The sequence below is a fragment of the Callospermophilus lateralis genome, unplaced genomic scaffold (genome assembly GCF_048772815.1).
Source record: "Callospermophilus lateralis isolate mCalLat2 unplaced genomic scaffold, mCalLat2.hap1 Scaffold_250, whole genome shotgun sequence".
Lineage (NCBI taxonomy): Eukaryota > Metazoa > Chordata > Mammalia > Rodentia > Sciuridae > Callospermophilus > Callospermophilus lateralis.
Genome location: NW_027513332.1, coordinates 1,640,485 through 1,655,491, shown reverse-complemented (window position 1 = coordinate 1,655,491; position 15,007 = coordinate 1,640,485). Strand labels below are relative to the sequence as shown.

The following is a 15,007-nucleotide window of genomic DNA, read 5'->3' as shown; positions in this document are numbered from 1 at the left end:
TGCTTCTCCCACCTTTCTGGCTGTTCTTTCTCACCTCTTCTTATTTCCCTTCCGTTGGTCTCTCTTTCCTCTGTCAATGGCTCTCTGCTGTCTGAGGCTCCAGGGTCCCTGGGGGATCTCAGCTAATTCCCATGAGTGTGTCTTCACCCTCCACGGTTCTCTTAAGCTCCAGGAACCTGTTTCTAAATGCCTGTGGGGTCTCTTACAGATGCTCAGATTCCCACTGATCTCACATGGGACTCCCCTTCTCTCCCCCACACACTTCTTCTCCTCTATTACCCACTCAACAGCACCCACTTTGACAGAGTTGCTCAGACTAGGAAACTCATGACCCATCGAGGTGCTCCACTCTTCTCTCAGTATGTCAGTGAGTCCTGTTACTTCTTCCTTTAAGCTTCTCTCACATCTTGCCCCCCTAACACCCCATGTCCAGAACCACTGAAATAGCACTGCTAACCACCACCTTTGACATGCTCTTGACTCCACCCCATGAACTCATTATGTGCTCTAATGTCACTTCCAGGTCAAACCATTCAATGCACACCACCCACCATCCTCACAATGAGCTCCAAGATCTGCATCCAACATCCTATGCCCTTTGAATCTTGTCTCACCTACCTTTCCAGTCTCACTTCCCACCACTCCCTCATACTGCCACACAGATCTAGGCACACCTGACATCACAGGCTTCCCTGAAGACTCATTTCAACACCCTGACCATGCAGCTCCCTCTATCTGGATATTGTCCCTTCTGCCAGCACCTGTGCAAAGGCATAGCCCAGAGCTTTCCCTGCCCCTCATTGTTCTCTGACTTTCTCAGAGCCCTTAATTCAAGCCTCCTTCACACCTCTTCCTAGGCTTCCAACTTCACCTGAACAACATCTAAATTCTTTACCTAACTTTTGTCCCTACAAGGCCATGTATGATTGGACCCCTGCTGATCACCTCAGCTCCTTCACATCCTCCTACCCCATTCATGCACAAAAACAAAGAGCAGTCTTCTATGGGATCCAAAGCAAGGAAAATCCTGAAGTTCTTAAAGACTCCAAAGATCAACAGAAAATCAAAAGCCAAAATAAGAACTCTTTCTTAAACTCCTTTTGAAAGTATTTTTATTTTGGACCTCCTATTAACTCAATAACTAAGGAGCATATGGAAAATAATGATAAGTACATTGCATTCATGGAGTTTTTCCTATTGCTAGGAAGACAACTAATGTTTCACATGCATCTGTCTCATTGAATCCTTCAACCAGCCCTATTATTTCCCGTTTTTAGAGAGGACATTGCTATTACCAAGGTAACCTTTAGTATAGGCAAGGCTACTACTTAAGCCCAGGTCTGTGTCATTCAGATCTTGGGCTCTGATGGATGTTCTACATACACACCCAGAGCATCTGGCAGAGGAAGACTAGGGTTAAATCTTACAGCTAACCTACCTGGAAGATTGTCTACCAACTCCAAAATCAAGTTTCCTAAAACCACCTAAAATGGCTTCTAAGTTTTAAACCTGCACCTGAGATTAAATAGCACTTTGGTTTGGGGTTTTTTGTTTTGTTTTGTTTTGTTTTTTCAGAATTTCACTTTTTTAAATTAATTTTTTATGTTTTTATTTGTGCACTATAATTATGCAAAATAGTGGGGTTCATTGTGACATTCACATATGGTAGTCCTTAGCCTCCCTTGGAAGTCTCAATTCTGGTGTATGGACTGAGAGACCAGCACTTCAAAAGTTACCCATATTCTGGAATTCCCAAATACACCCTGACATTCTGACTAAGCCCTTTTCTTCTGACTGTGATTGAATTTTTCAGCCACAGACGGCATACTTCAACATTTGCCCTAGACACCTTGAAACACATAGTATTCTACTATAGGTGGGATCAGGCAAAGAATATCAATCCCACTCCAACCAGCATCTCTATAAACTGGCAATATAAGTCCGGGAAGTACAACTACTCAAAAGGTAAGACCATCCTATCTGCTTCTAATTCAAATAGGTAGCACAAAAAACAGACTCAATGGAAGCAATGTGCATATTGTTCCAGATACAGACTCTTAGACGGACGTTCAGCAAAGGGCACCATCGAGGGAATTTTGGACAGAGAGAGAGGCTAGCTTTCCAATCTATTTTCAAAGAATTATTGAAACTCAGAGGGAACTCTAATAAATATTAAGTAATTCTTTGAGATGAAGTAGCTTCCAGAAAGAATCCCTTTATTAGGACAAATATTATACTGGCAATTTGTTGGTAGATTCCAGGAATTTAGCCTGGGATTCAAAAAATTTACCAATGGAGAGACATATAGCCATCCCTCTCCTCGGTCTATACTCAAAGGACTTAAAAACATCATACTACAGAGACACAGCCACATCAGTGTTTATAGCAGCACAATTCACAATAGCTAAAGTGAGAAACCAACCTAGATGCCCTTCAGTAGATGAATGGATTTTAAAAAAATATGGCATATACACAAAATGGAATATTACTCAGCGATAAAAGAGAAAAAAATCATGGCATTTGCAGGTAAATGGATGGCATTGGAGAATATAATGCTAAGTGAAGTTAGCCAGTCTCAAAAAACTAAATGCCAAATGTTCTCTCTGATATAAGGAGGCTGATTCATGATGGGGTAGGGAGGGGGAGCGTGGGAGGAATAGGCAAACTCTAGATAGGGCAGAGGGGTTGGAGGGGGGGGAGCGGGCAGGGGGTTAGCAAGGGTGGTAGAATGTGATGGACATCCAAAGTACATGTATAAAGACACAAATTGGTGTGAACATAGTTCATATACAACCAGAGAAATGAAAATTTGTGTTGTATATGTGTAATAAAAGTTGTAATGCATTCCACTGCCATTTCTTTTTAAAAGGTCAACTTAACTTAAAAAAATAAAATAAAATGCATTACATCCAGACAAAATAGTGCATGCCTGTAATCCAAGTGGCTTGGGAGGCTGAAGTAGGAGGATCACAAGTTCAAAGCCAGCCTCAGCAAAAGCCAGGTTCTAAGCAACTCAGTAAGCTCTTGACTCTAAATAAAATACAAAAAACCTCTCAGAGGTTGAGAGCCCATGAGTTTGATCTCTATACCCCTCCAAAAAAATGCATTACAGATAAATTTTTTTTTTTTGGTACCAGGGATTGAACGCAAGGGCACTGAGCCACATCTCCAGCCCTTTGAGACAGGGTCTCCCTAGTTTCTGAGGGCCTTGCATAGTTGCTGAGGCTGGCTTTGAACTCACAATCTTCCAGCCTCAGCCTCCCAAGCCATTGGGATTACAGACATGCACCACCGCACCCAGCAAAAACAACATTTTTGAAGGCTTATTCACATTTGCTGGCCATTGCCACCACCACTGCCTCTGGAAGGGACATGGGTCATGCTGTGTGTGGATGGCCTGGGCTTCATCCAGGAGAGAGGAGAGCTCAAAGGGCAGAGAGAAACCTCCCAGGGTCAACAATCCGGAATGAACAGATGTCCACAACCCAGCAGATGGAAACATAGCTTTGCTTTATAGTCTTGCCTAGAAAGCCCGCTGGCCCCACACCTTCCAAAACTCAGATTCCATCAAGATGAACTTTAGTCCCTTGTACAGTGAAACTGTAAAACCGTGTGCATTAGTGACAGAGCTGGTTCCGGGTCTACTTACGCATGCAGTCTCCTCCATACCAGCCGGCTCTGCATTCTGCACAGAAGCCCTTCACGTAGAAGTCGTCCAGGGTGCCCCCCACGAGCCATTCCGGCAGCTCTTGCAGTTTTCAAAAATGGTACAACCTGAAACATTTCCAAGAAGATTCTCAGACTCCATGCTTGCAGGTTCTGATGGTCCGCATGAGAGATACACCTGCTCAGAGACTGGCTCTAGTGGGGCATTGGGACATAGAAAGGTAGCACAGTCCTTAGGAAAAGCTGGAAAATGCCAGGTTTATCAGGATTTAACTAGAGAGTTTAGGAGTGATCCCAACCGACTTCCCAGTTAGTGGCTGATGTTTAAGGTAACATGAAATCGCTTAGAGTAAAAGAGAATCAATCAATATAGTGTTATTTTTCGCCCTTGTATAAATACTTCACGTTTACTATGAAATATTTAGAAAATTATGACAAATAAAAAGAATTCAATAATAATAATAATAATAAAACCCTTAAAATCCTAATATCTAGCCAGGTGCAATGGCACATGCCTATAATCCCAACAACTCAGGAGGCTGAGGCAGCAGGATCACAAGTTCAAGGCTAACCTCAGTAATTTAGTGTGACTCAGGAAGCCGGGCATGGTGGCAGCACATGTTTATAATCCCAGCTGCTCCAGAGGCTGAGGCAGGAGGATGGCGAGTTCAAAGCCTCTAAATAAAAGTCTAAATAAAATATTTTTTAAAAGGACTGGAGATGTTGCTCAGGGGTTAAACACCCCTGGGTTCAATACCCAGTCCAAAAAAATAAAAATTACTAAGAGAACTGAGGGATATAGCTTAGCGGTAAAGTGCCTCTTGGTTTAATCCCAGCAACACATACACACACACACACACACACACACACACACACACACACACCACACGCACGCACACACACACACACACACACACACACACACAAACAGATATCCCGTGACCTAGAGAATTCTACCGCTAATACTTTCTCTGCCTGCATACACATACATGATTTTAAAAGCTACACTTGTAACTACATACTGTCCATTCTCTTTTTATAACTCCCTTCTAATTGAATAACAGATAGTAAATGTCTTCTTGTGCCATTAGACACTCTTTCTTCTATCTTTCTATACCCAGAGTTTGCCCCCAGAAACACCCCAAGGCCTGACATAATTCTCACCCTCAAAAGTGCCAGGCAGCCCCACCAGCAAGCCACAGCACAGGGGCTGAGCAATTCCCAGGCATAAATCTTTTAAAATTATGGCCTGTTGAGTGGCTAGGGATAATGAGGAAAGGTATAAATAATTCCTACCCATTTATCAAAAACAGAGCTAATTTCTGAGTCTTCCATTGTCCAGCTTGGGGTTCTGGAGCCAATTCTTTAAGGTTCTCAGACCTTAGAGCCCTCTCTGTCAAACTGGGATTAAAACTGGATCTGCCTCTTAGAATTGTTTAAAAGTAAATGAGCACAGGTAAAGCACCTGGCATACAGTAAGAATTCCCAAGGTGAGACCGTTACTATTCTGCTTCCCCGTGACCCCACCTGGCTTATCCCTGTGATGGCCAATGTCAAGCTTAATTTTCACTTCCTGTGACCCGTCTTTCTATAACAGAGTCAAATCAAGATCATATCTTGCTCAATATTGTATCCTCAGCACCTAATACAGTGCTGGCACCTAGCAAGTGCTCAATGAATATTACTTGAGTGGCTGAGTGAACAAATGAATGCCTCATGAACTGTTCCCAGTAGCCAGCATGTCTTTCAGCATCCGTGAGCTTCTTTGCTGTCAACTGAAATCAGGTTTTTATTGACCTGTAATGTGTGTGTGTGTGTGTGTGGGTGTATGTGTGTATGTAAGTGTGTGTGTGTGTTCCACAGAAGAGACTTGTAGCCCTCTTTCCACACTATACTGAGTTTCCTTTCCCTCCTTCTTGAGAAGACGAATTGCTAATATGATTCATCAAATTCCAGTAAGTCATAAGGCACATGACGGAGTCCCATGGGTACCACTGTGCCTTCCAAAAGCCAACCCCCCCCTCACGTGCCAAGCTCCTCTTTAAATCCCTATTCACCATGCTACAGAGGAGGTAAATGGACTCAGAACCTCCCTCCTCAGTGGCTCTGCCAAGACTATTTCTTGGCACAGCAAGTCAGGGTCCTTAAGATACAAGCCACAAAAACCAGTCTAGTGATTAACATGAACAAGGCCATGATCAAAGACAGGAGGTAGCACACAGATTGCCACAGGACCCGCTGCAGGCTGCCCATCCTAGAACCACATCGGCCCACTGAGGACCATGGTGCTGCTAGATGCTGCTGGATGTCACAATGCCAACCCTAACATTGGTGTCCCTCAACCTTTATGGTCCTGCACCACCACCAGCAGCAGAGAGATGCTCACTGTCTACCATAATGGTAGAAATGCCAACTAAAGCCACACTGGATTCCGTGTTCCACCTATGAGACTGGCAAAAGTCCAAAACGACACATTTTGTTGTAAAGCTTTGAAAAAAAAGAAAAAAAAAACAGCACCCTCACACACTGCTGGAGTAAAGGCCAAATGTACAGAAAACTATTTGGCAAAGGCCGGAAAATGACATATGCACTCCCAAGGGACCCACTGCTAGCAGAGGGGTAAGTGTACCTCCAAGATACACTTACATAATACTAACTGATGTGTGCAAAGTGTATTCACTGCCCATACAATGACCATCCCTAATCTGAAAACTGAGGTCCAAACTGCACTAAAATCCAAAATGTTTTATGCTTTGACATGGCACCACAAGCAGAAAATTCCACATCTGACCTCCTGTGACAGGCAGCAGCCAAAATGCGGGCATACTGAAAATATTTTGTAACATTACCTTCAGGCTGGGTAAAGGGTGTATACAAAACATAAATGAATTTCATGTTCAAATTTAAATCATGTTCAAGATATCTCATCATGTAGACCCAAGCATTACAAAATCAAAACAAATCAAGAATACTTCTGGTCCCAAGGGTTTTGGAGAAGGGAATATACAACTTATAATAACAAAAGTTTAGGAACAACCCAAAAGTTCATAAATGATGGTCACCCATATAATGCAGTTATAGCAACTGTGAAAAAAAAAGAAAAAGAAAGAAAGAAAGAAAAGAAAAGTGAAGATGGCTTTATATTGATATGGAGTAATCTCTAGCTTTTCATGAGAAAAGGAAGTTAGCATTGTTTATGGTAAAATATCTTTTGTGTGAAATGGGGAAAGATATATATATACACACACACACACACACACACACACAATATATATATATATATATATATATATATATATATATATATGTTTTTTCAAACATGGAAAACAGTAAGCCACTCTATACATCAAATAGGTGGTGATACTAGAGATTGAATCCAGGACAGCTAGGACAGCTTCATGCATGCTAGACTAAGGCTCTACCACTGAGCTACACCCTGAGCCCCTTTTTTATTTTATGGGACAGGATCTTGCTAAGTTGTCCAGGCTGGCTTCAAACTTGTGATTGTCTTTTTTCTGCCTCCCAAGTAACTGGGATTACAGGCACGCCCCACCATGCCTAGCTACATCAATTGATTTTGATTGGGAGGGCATCTAGAGATTGAACGCAGGGCCTCGCACATGCTAGGCAAGCACCACCAAGCATAAATCCCAAATCCAACATAGATTTTTAAATGTAGTATTTTTATGGCACATACTTCATGGGACATAGTCTAAGGTCAATAGTAACCATAAAGAAATCATAACTTCATTCGGTGATCCTATTGTTAGTATTAATAGTGCTATTGTTAACTTTGCACAATTCTATTGTCATAAGATAAAGCCAATAAGTAATTAGGTTAGTATCAATAAGAAATAAGACTTAAAATGAGAAAAAAATTAAAGACATTAATAATCTTGAATATCACATAGATTCATTCATTTATTTATTTACTAGTTTTAGGTGGACAGAATATCTTTATTTTATTTTTATGTGGCACTGAGGATCAAACTCAGTACTGGATAAACACTCTGCCACTGAACCACAACTCCAGCCCCTCACATAGATCCATTTTTTAAAAAACAGATTTGTCTGGGCTGGGGTTCTGGCTCAGTGGTAACGTGCTTGCCTAGCATGCGTGACACACTGGGTTCGATTCTCAGCACCACACACAGATAAATTAAAAAAAAAAAGGTCCATCAACAACTAAAAAATATTAAAAAAAAACCAGATTTGTTAGCTCCATCCACTGGGGGAAAAAAAACACCTATTAACAATGACAATCCAATTATCAGAAACACTCCTGAGGTTCCAGACTGTGGTCTCGGGTCAGAGTTCCTTGAAGAAATGACTAATTCCAGACCTGGGAAGAAAATGTACAAGTCTGCAATGCCTTGTATTGGGAGAATCAAAGAAGCCCACAAGTGTGGTCATGTCAGAAGCATATAGAAGGACATGAGGGAGCGCCCAGTGTCCTAAGACTGGAGGTGCCTGGGTTAAAATGGATACTGAATGACAATGATTCAATTGCACATATAAATAAAAATGGAGAATTTCTTAATGACACACAGAGAATCCCCTTTCATCAATGGTGACTGCCGAGGGCATTCACACTTACTCTTCTATAATTTAGTTTTAAAAGACGGCCTTTCTTCTTCATCTTGCCTTTCCTTTCAGGGTAACCAAATGGTTTATTTGGATAGTCTTTCATTGGTTAGAACCAGTGATCAGTCCCAGCGTCAAGGTTGCAGATTTGGGTGCCTCCTACCTGATGGGTCAGGAGCCCCGCTGCACCATCTATGCGGTTCTCTTGCCTATCAGACGGCTGACCTCAGGTCATCTTGTAACAGCAGAGTCCATGCTAGTGGTCAGCCAATAGTAACCACAAGGCTTTTGAAAATTGTTCAAAGACTCCCATATCACTGCCAAGGACACCTAGTAGAGAGACCCAGGCTTTACTCTCAAATTTTTCAAGAAAATTGGAAGGCTTTACTCAACCATTTCCCTACAAACCACACTCACCCATCAGGAAATTGGGGCAGTGGATTTCTTTTCTGGAAACAAATATACAAAAGTTATGGTGAAGTCACTCCTAATTTAAAGCCCAGAATGGCAATATGTAAATCAATGGTTGTGCAACTGAAGTGATTCTGCAATCTGTATATGGGGTAAAAATGGGAGTTCATATCCCACTTGAATCAAAGTGTGAAATATGATATATCAAGAACTATGTAATGTTTTGAACAACCTACAATAAAAATTAATTAAAAAAGAAAAAAGAAAAAAAAATAAAGCCCAGCATGACTCTCTTCCAAGGAGAAAGGACTCAGAAGGATCATTTGCAGACTTGAGCCCCATTTTCTTTCTTCTTCCATGGTTTTGCATGAAACGAAGTCCCTGGCAGAAATGGGTATCATTCTCTGTTTTTGAAAGAAGTGGAAATGCAGAAATAAGAGAAATTCCCAAAGCCCCTCCCCTTTTTTGTATCCTTGCATTCATCAGCCTTTGGAAAGCTCATTTGAAAATCTCAATGTCCAAGTCGAGGTGTGGCTCAGTGGTGGAGCGCTTGCGCAGCATGCATGAGGCACTGTGTTCCATCCCCAGCACCACATAAAAATAAAAATAAATAAAGGTATTGTGTCCATATACAACTAAAATTTAAAAAAAGAAAAAAATAGAAAAGAAAATCTCAAGGTCCTTATTCTGACCTGGCCTAAACAGGGAAAGGTGAAACTGCAGGAGGTGTCAGAAGCATAAGGCAGCAATACTTCCTTGCTTTTCAAGCATCAGGAAAATGCGCAATGAGGTTTCCAATCACATCAGAAACACTATGCACTATACGTTCAGTCCACCTTGGCCCCTACCCAGCTGAGAACTACAATGCAGTTATCAAATCTACAATCATTAAAAAGAACACCACACAGCCATAAAGAAAACTAAAATTATGGCATTTGCCAATAAATGGATGGAACTGGAGATGGTCATGCTAAGTAAAATAAGCCAATCCCCCAAAAAAACCAAAGACCAAATGTTCTCTCTGATACTGCGGATCCTAACAGCCAATAAGAAGAGCGGGGAATAGAAGTTCCTTGGAATAAAAATTCAAGGGGAATGAAGGGAAGGGAGGGGAACGGAATAGGAAAGACAGCAGAATGAATCCGACGTCACTTTTTTATGTTCACATATGAATACACGACCAGTGAAACTCCACATCACGTACTGCCACAAGAATGGGAAGTCATACTCCATGTACAGATATGTCAAAGTACACTCTACTGTCATGTACATCTAAATAGAACAAACAAACAAAAAGAACATATCAGTCCCCTCTATGGTGGGGGCAGGAGAGTGGTGGTACAAAAGTCAGGTTCAGCTTTATGTAAAGGCAAAAAATGGGCAGGGGGGCATACACAAGGGCCTGGGAAGGTCCCATCCCATCCAAAGACACTCTCTTGTGACTGGACCACCTCCCAGCTGTCCCACTCAGAGCTAAGACCGTCCTCCTTGACTTCTGCTCTTTCCTTCCCCTCTCTCCTTCTCTACCCAGCCAACCCAGGATGTAGTCAGCTCACTTCCTAATGACCCAAATCCCTCCGCCTCTCTCTACCCATTGGACTTTTACTTTTATTAAGGTCCTCTTATTTCTCTCCTGCCTCAAGTCATATCCCACCTCTTCTCTTAGAGATCTCCAATGCTGGTCAGGAGCATGGTGCAAGCCTATAATCCCAGCAACTCAGGAGGCTGAGTCAGGAGGATCATGAGTTTGAGGCCAATCTCAACAACTTAGTGAGTACCCATCTTAAAATTTTTAAAATGTTCTCTTCTCTTCTTATTATTATTTGGGCCATGTAATTCAGTGGTAAAGCACCCCAGGTTCAATCCCTGGTTACCTCCCCCCAACACACACAAACCTCCAAAGCTAGCAAAATATCTTCAGGATTTAGCCTAAAATTCATAGCATGGCTTACAAAACCCTTCTGGATCTGGTCCCCCATTTTTCCTTCAGATTGCTTTCTCCTCTTGTTATCTGTCTCTCTCCCTCTCTCCACATCTCTCATCACACACCGTTTCTCCTGGCTGACCAAGCTAATTGCAATTCCTGAAACCTCATGCTTGCTCTTGCGTTCACAGATGCACAACGTTAACACTGAGAAGAGTATGAACCCCTCTACTCCCTTGCCCGTAGTGAGAACGGGCTGACTGGTGTCCTTTTTAATAATCCTGGCACCACCGAGGGCCGAGGGCTGCCTGCAGGACCCCGAAGGCCGCCTGGGCTCGTGGCTGGGCGCTCACCTGGGTGGATGAGGCAGGAGTCACATTCGTTCTCCTCGTTCCTGCAGCAGGGGATGGTGTAGCCCATGACCTCCTTCTTCCCAGGGCACACGCACTCGATCTGGTCAGATTCGCAGCATTCGCAACACATGATATTCCACTCTGCTCCAGGGCAGGTTCGTTGATGACCGTGTATTCTGAAATGGAAAACCAACGTGCGACAGTGGGTCCAGGCAGGAAGGGACAGACGTGGGAACACTCGGCTGTCAGGAGGCCACCGTGTGCTGTGTGCAAGAAGACTGTGGCATTCTTCCTGGGCCAGAGTCTCGGAAGTGAGACCACCTGCCCCAGGGATCTTCAGAGCCATGCACTCAACACAGAGGAAACTTGCTATAACTGCTAATCAACTATTTTGATAGAATGGGGGGGAACAGGGTACTGGGGATTTTACTCAGGGAGACTCAAACACTGAGCCGCATCCCCATCCCTTTTTTGTATTTTATTCAAAGACAGAGTCTCACTGAGTTGCTAAAGCTGGCTTTGAACTTGTGATCCTCCTGCCTCAGCCTCCCCATCTGCAGGGATTATAGGTGTGGGCCACTATGCCTGTTTATTTTTATAGAATTTTTATTTCAAAAAATCATGTTCAGCAATATATAATCTAAATATATTGACAGTAGAACATGCATGCAATTTACAAAAACATACACATTTCTTAGGTGTCTGTGTTCATTTTATTTATTTATCTATTTTCCAGTGCTGGGGATGGAACCTGGGGCCTCATGCATGCTGGGCAAGCTCTCTACCCACTGAGCTACACCTCGTTTCTATTTTTGTTGGAGTATTTTCATAGTTGCGTAGATTGTGCACTGAACAACTCCAGGGGAAATCATTCAACTGCAGAACTATAGGATGCAGCGCAGTCATGGTGCCATCATAAAAATTTCGGAGACTACTTTGTAGATGAGGCCGTTCAAGTGCAAGGCTGATGGCCAAGTATAGACTATGTTATTGCTTCCAAACTTGGCTCTTCCATTTTGCAGCATGCCAAGTTTATAGTATCTTCAAAGCTAAAACCAACAGAAAAGACAAAAGTACCTTAATTAATATGTTTGGGAGAATTTCAATGTTTTACAAGGGTGAACTCATTAACCCAACTTCATTCAATTCCCTGAGTACAACTGAGCATTCTTTCCCGTGAGAAAGCAATGTTCTCTTTGGGGTAGGATTTTTTTTCCTTTCTTGTTTTTTATTTTCTTTTTTGATATTTATATACCTTAAGTAAAAAAGAAAACCATCTGGAAAAATCTTTCAGAGGAATCAGTTGGAGGTTGTGCAGAGGAAGTCAGACAAAAACCTTCTAGCTTTGATTTGCTTTGTTCCCCACTCTCCATTTTTAAAAAAACATCCTCGCACAAAGATGATGATTAAAGCAGAAAGGGGTCAGATATTTGGGGAAGATAGTGAATGTGGGCAAGGTCCTGTGAAGCCTTCCACAGAAGGATCAGGCAGAGATCCCTGAGATGCTTCACAGGCCCATAAAAACAAACCCTAGTGTCTGTGGGGACCTCTAAACCCTTGACTCCATAGTTTAGTTTTCTATTTCCCTCCCCTAAACTTGGAATTCTGACCCAAGGTTGATCACTCCTAAGTCTGCCAAGTGCAACCACTTTAAGAAACTATCACCATCAATCCTCAGTCTCGGGTCATAAGAAGATTCTAATAGCATGAAAAGGAACCACCCAGATGATGGACAGTTTCTTAAATTGGATGAATCTAGTTTTATGAAAAATTTACTTTCTTTCATCATTTTGGACAAATATCATTGAACCAGCAATGACCCTCACCCTGGCTTTAGATTGGCACAGGTCACCACAGCCTGGTCACTGTTGAGATTTTGCTTCCCTCTCCATTCCATGAGCAACCTCAGAGAGTCCCCTGTAGTCACAGGGGACTTACTAGCTGAGCTTACAGGCTTTGTTACCTGCCAAAGTGGATGACCTCGAAAATCTAGCAAGAACTGAATGTTTAAAAGAGAGAAAAACAGAATAAAAACACAGATGTGAGTTCCCACGAGTCTAGATGTGTCAATGGGTTTTTGGAAATGACACAGAAAGCAAGAACAACAACAAAAAATTACATAAATTCAACTTCATCAAAATTAAAACCCCTTTAGCATCAAAGACATTACTGAGAAAGTGAAAAGACAGACAACAGAATGAGAGAAAATATTTGCAGATCATTTATATGATAAGTTTAGCATTCAGAACATTGCAAAAAACAACTCTTACAACTCAGCCACAAAGAGACCAATTTAAAAATGGACAAGTGGCTGGAACAGAGATACAAGGGGTAAACCAGCCCAGAAGAAGATGTTCAAACTTAACAGGTCATTTAGGAAATGCAAATCAGTGCCACAATGAGATAATACTTACTGCGATGGCTATAATCCAAAAAAAAAAAAAAAAAAAAATTAAGTGTTGGCAAAGACATAGAGATACTAAAACTCTCCTATATTGCTGATAGAAATGTCAATGATCCGATTGCTGTGGAAAACAACGTAGTGGTTCCATTAAAAGTTAAATCACTACATGATCCATCAATTCCACTGCAAGGTATTTATCTAAAACAGTGAAAACAGGGACTCAAATATACTAGCATGCTGATATTTATTCACAACAGTCAAAAGGTAAAAACAACCCAAGGGTTCACCAAGAAACAAATGGAGAAACAAAATAAGGTATGTGTAGCCGATGGACTATTATTCGGCCACAAAAAGGGAATGCAGTATGTACACACTGCAACACAGAAGAACCTTGAAACCATTCAGCCAAGCGAAAGAAGCCACACACAAAAGTCCAAATATTGTCCGATTCTATTTATATGAAATATTTATAATAAGCAAATTCAAAGAGACAAAATATATTAGAGGGGTATTAGATTGGGGGGCTAGAAGGAAGGGGAGAATTATTGCTTAATAAAGAGTTTCCATTTGGGGTGATGGAAACATTTTGGAAATAGGTGTGATGTTTGTACAACAGAGTGAATATAATTAATGCTACTGAATTACACACTTAAAATGGATAAGGTGGCACTGTGTGTGTGTGTGTGTGTGTGTGTGTGTGTGTGTTTGGAGAGCCGGCTCCCTCCCCTCTGCTCCATCCTTCTCTTGGCCACTGTTTCCCACTTTCTATCAGCTTCTCAACCCACCAAGCTTTTGCCTGCCTGAGGCAAAAGCATTTGCTTAGCCACAGCCTCTGTCCCAGCTGTTGGGCCCTCAGCATACATGATACCTGTTCAGAGAGAGCCTCCCTGGCCTTCTCTTCTGAATGCACACCGCACACCCCCAACCCATGGTCTCTGTTATAACATCCTATTCACTGTCTTGTCGCCTTATCATAACAGACCATCATTTTCTGTGTTCCATTTATTAGAAGTACATTTGTGGAAAAGGCACGTTGGCCATTTGGCTTCAGCTGTACAAATTTCAGGGAATTTCAATATGGTGCTAAGGGCCAGTTCCAGAAACTAAGATGGAGAGAAACAACAACAGCTGTAAAAGTTATGGAATGTTTTCTGAAATGTATGCTAAAGCACTTTAATGTTTCGGTACAGAAAGTACTTTGTATTCTTTGTGCAATTTCATCTTCAAAATGATCCAATGAGGTTGGTAATACATTTTCTTCCCCATTAAAAGCATTCACTCCGACCCCTTTACTTTACCAGTGAGGAAAAGAGCTAAGTAGAAAAGAGCTGGACTTTTTTTTTTTAATGGAGGCAAAGAGAAATGCCAATCTTTTTGAGGGAATTAATTCTGAGGGGGAAAAAAAAGTGGTCCCCAGAATTACCAGGGATATGGGGAGGTGAACAAGCTTGCTCCTAGCAGGGAAGAGGCTAGACCAGCCTGCAGTTCTGCCAGCCACAGGAGCCGAGTAAACTTGCCTTGCTTTCCACATTTAAAAACAGCCTTACAGACTGAAAAACAGCATACTACAGGGACACAGCCACATCAATGCTTATAGCAGCACAATTCACAATAGCTAAACTGTGGGACCAACCAGATGCCCTTCAGTAGAGTAATGGATAAAGA

At 42.0% G+C, this 15,007-nt stretch overlaps 1 pseudogene; it reads right to left on the bottom strand.

The window, feature by feature from the left end:
* The window catches only part of LOC143388359 (inactive serine protease PAMR1-like), a 73,795-nt pseudogene that overhangs the window by 43,476 nt on the left and 15,312 nt on the right, over nucleotides 1-15,007 (bottom strand).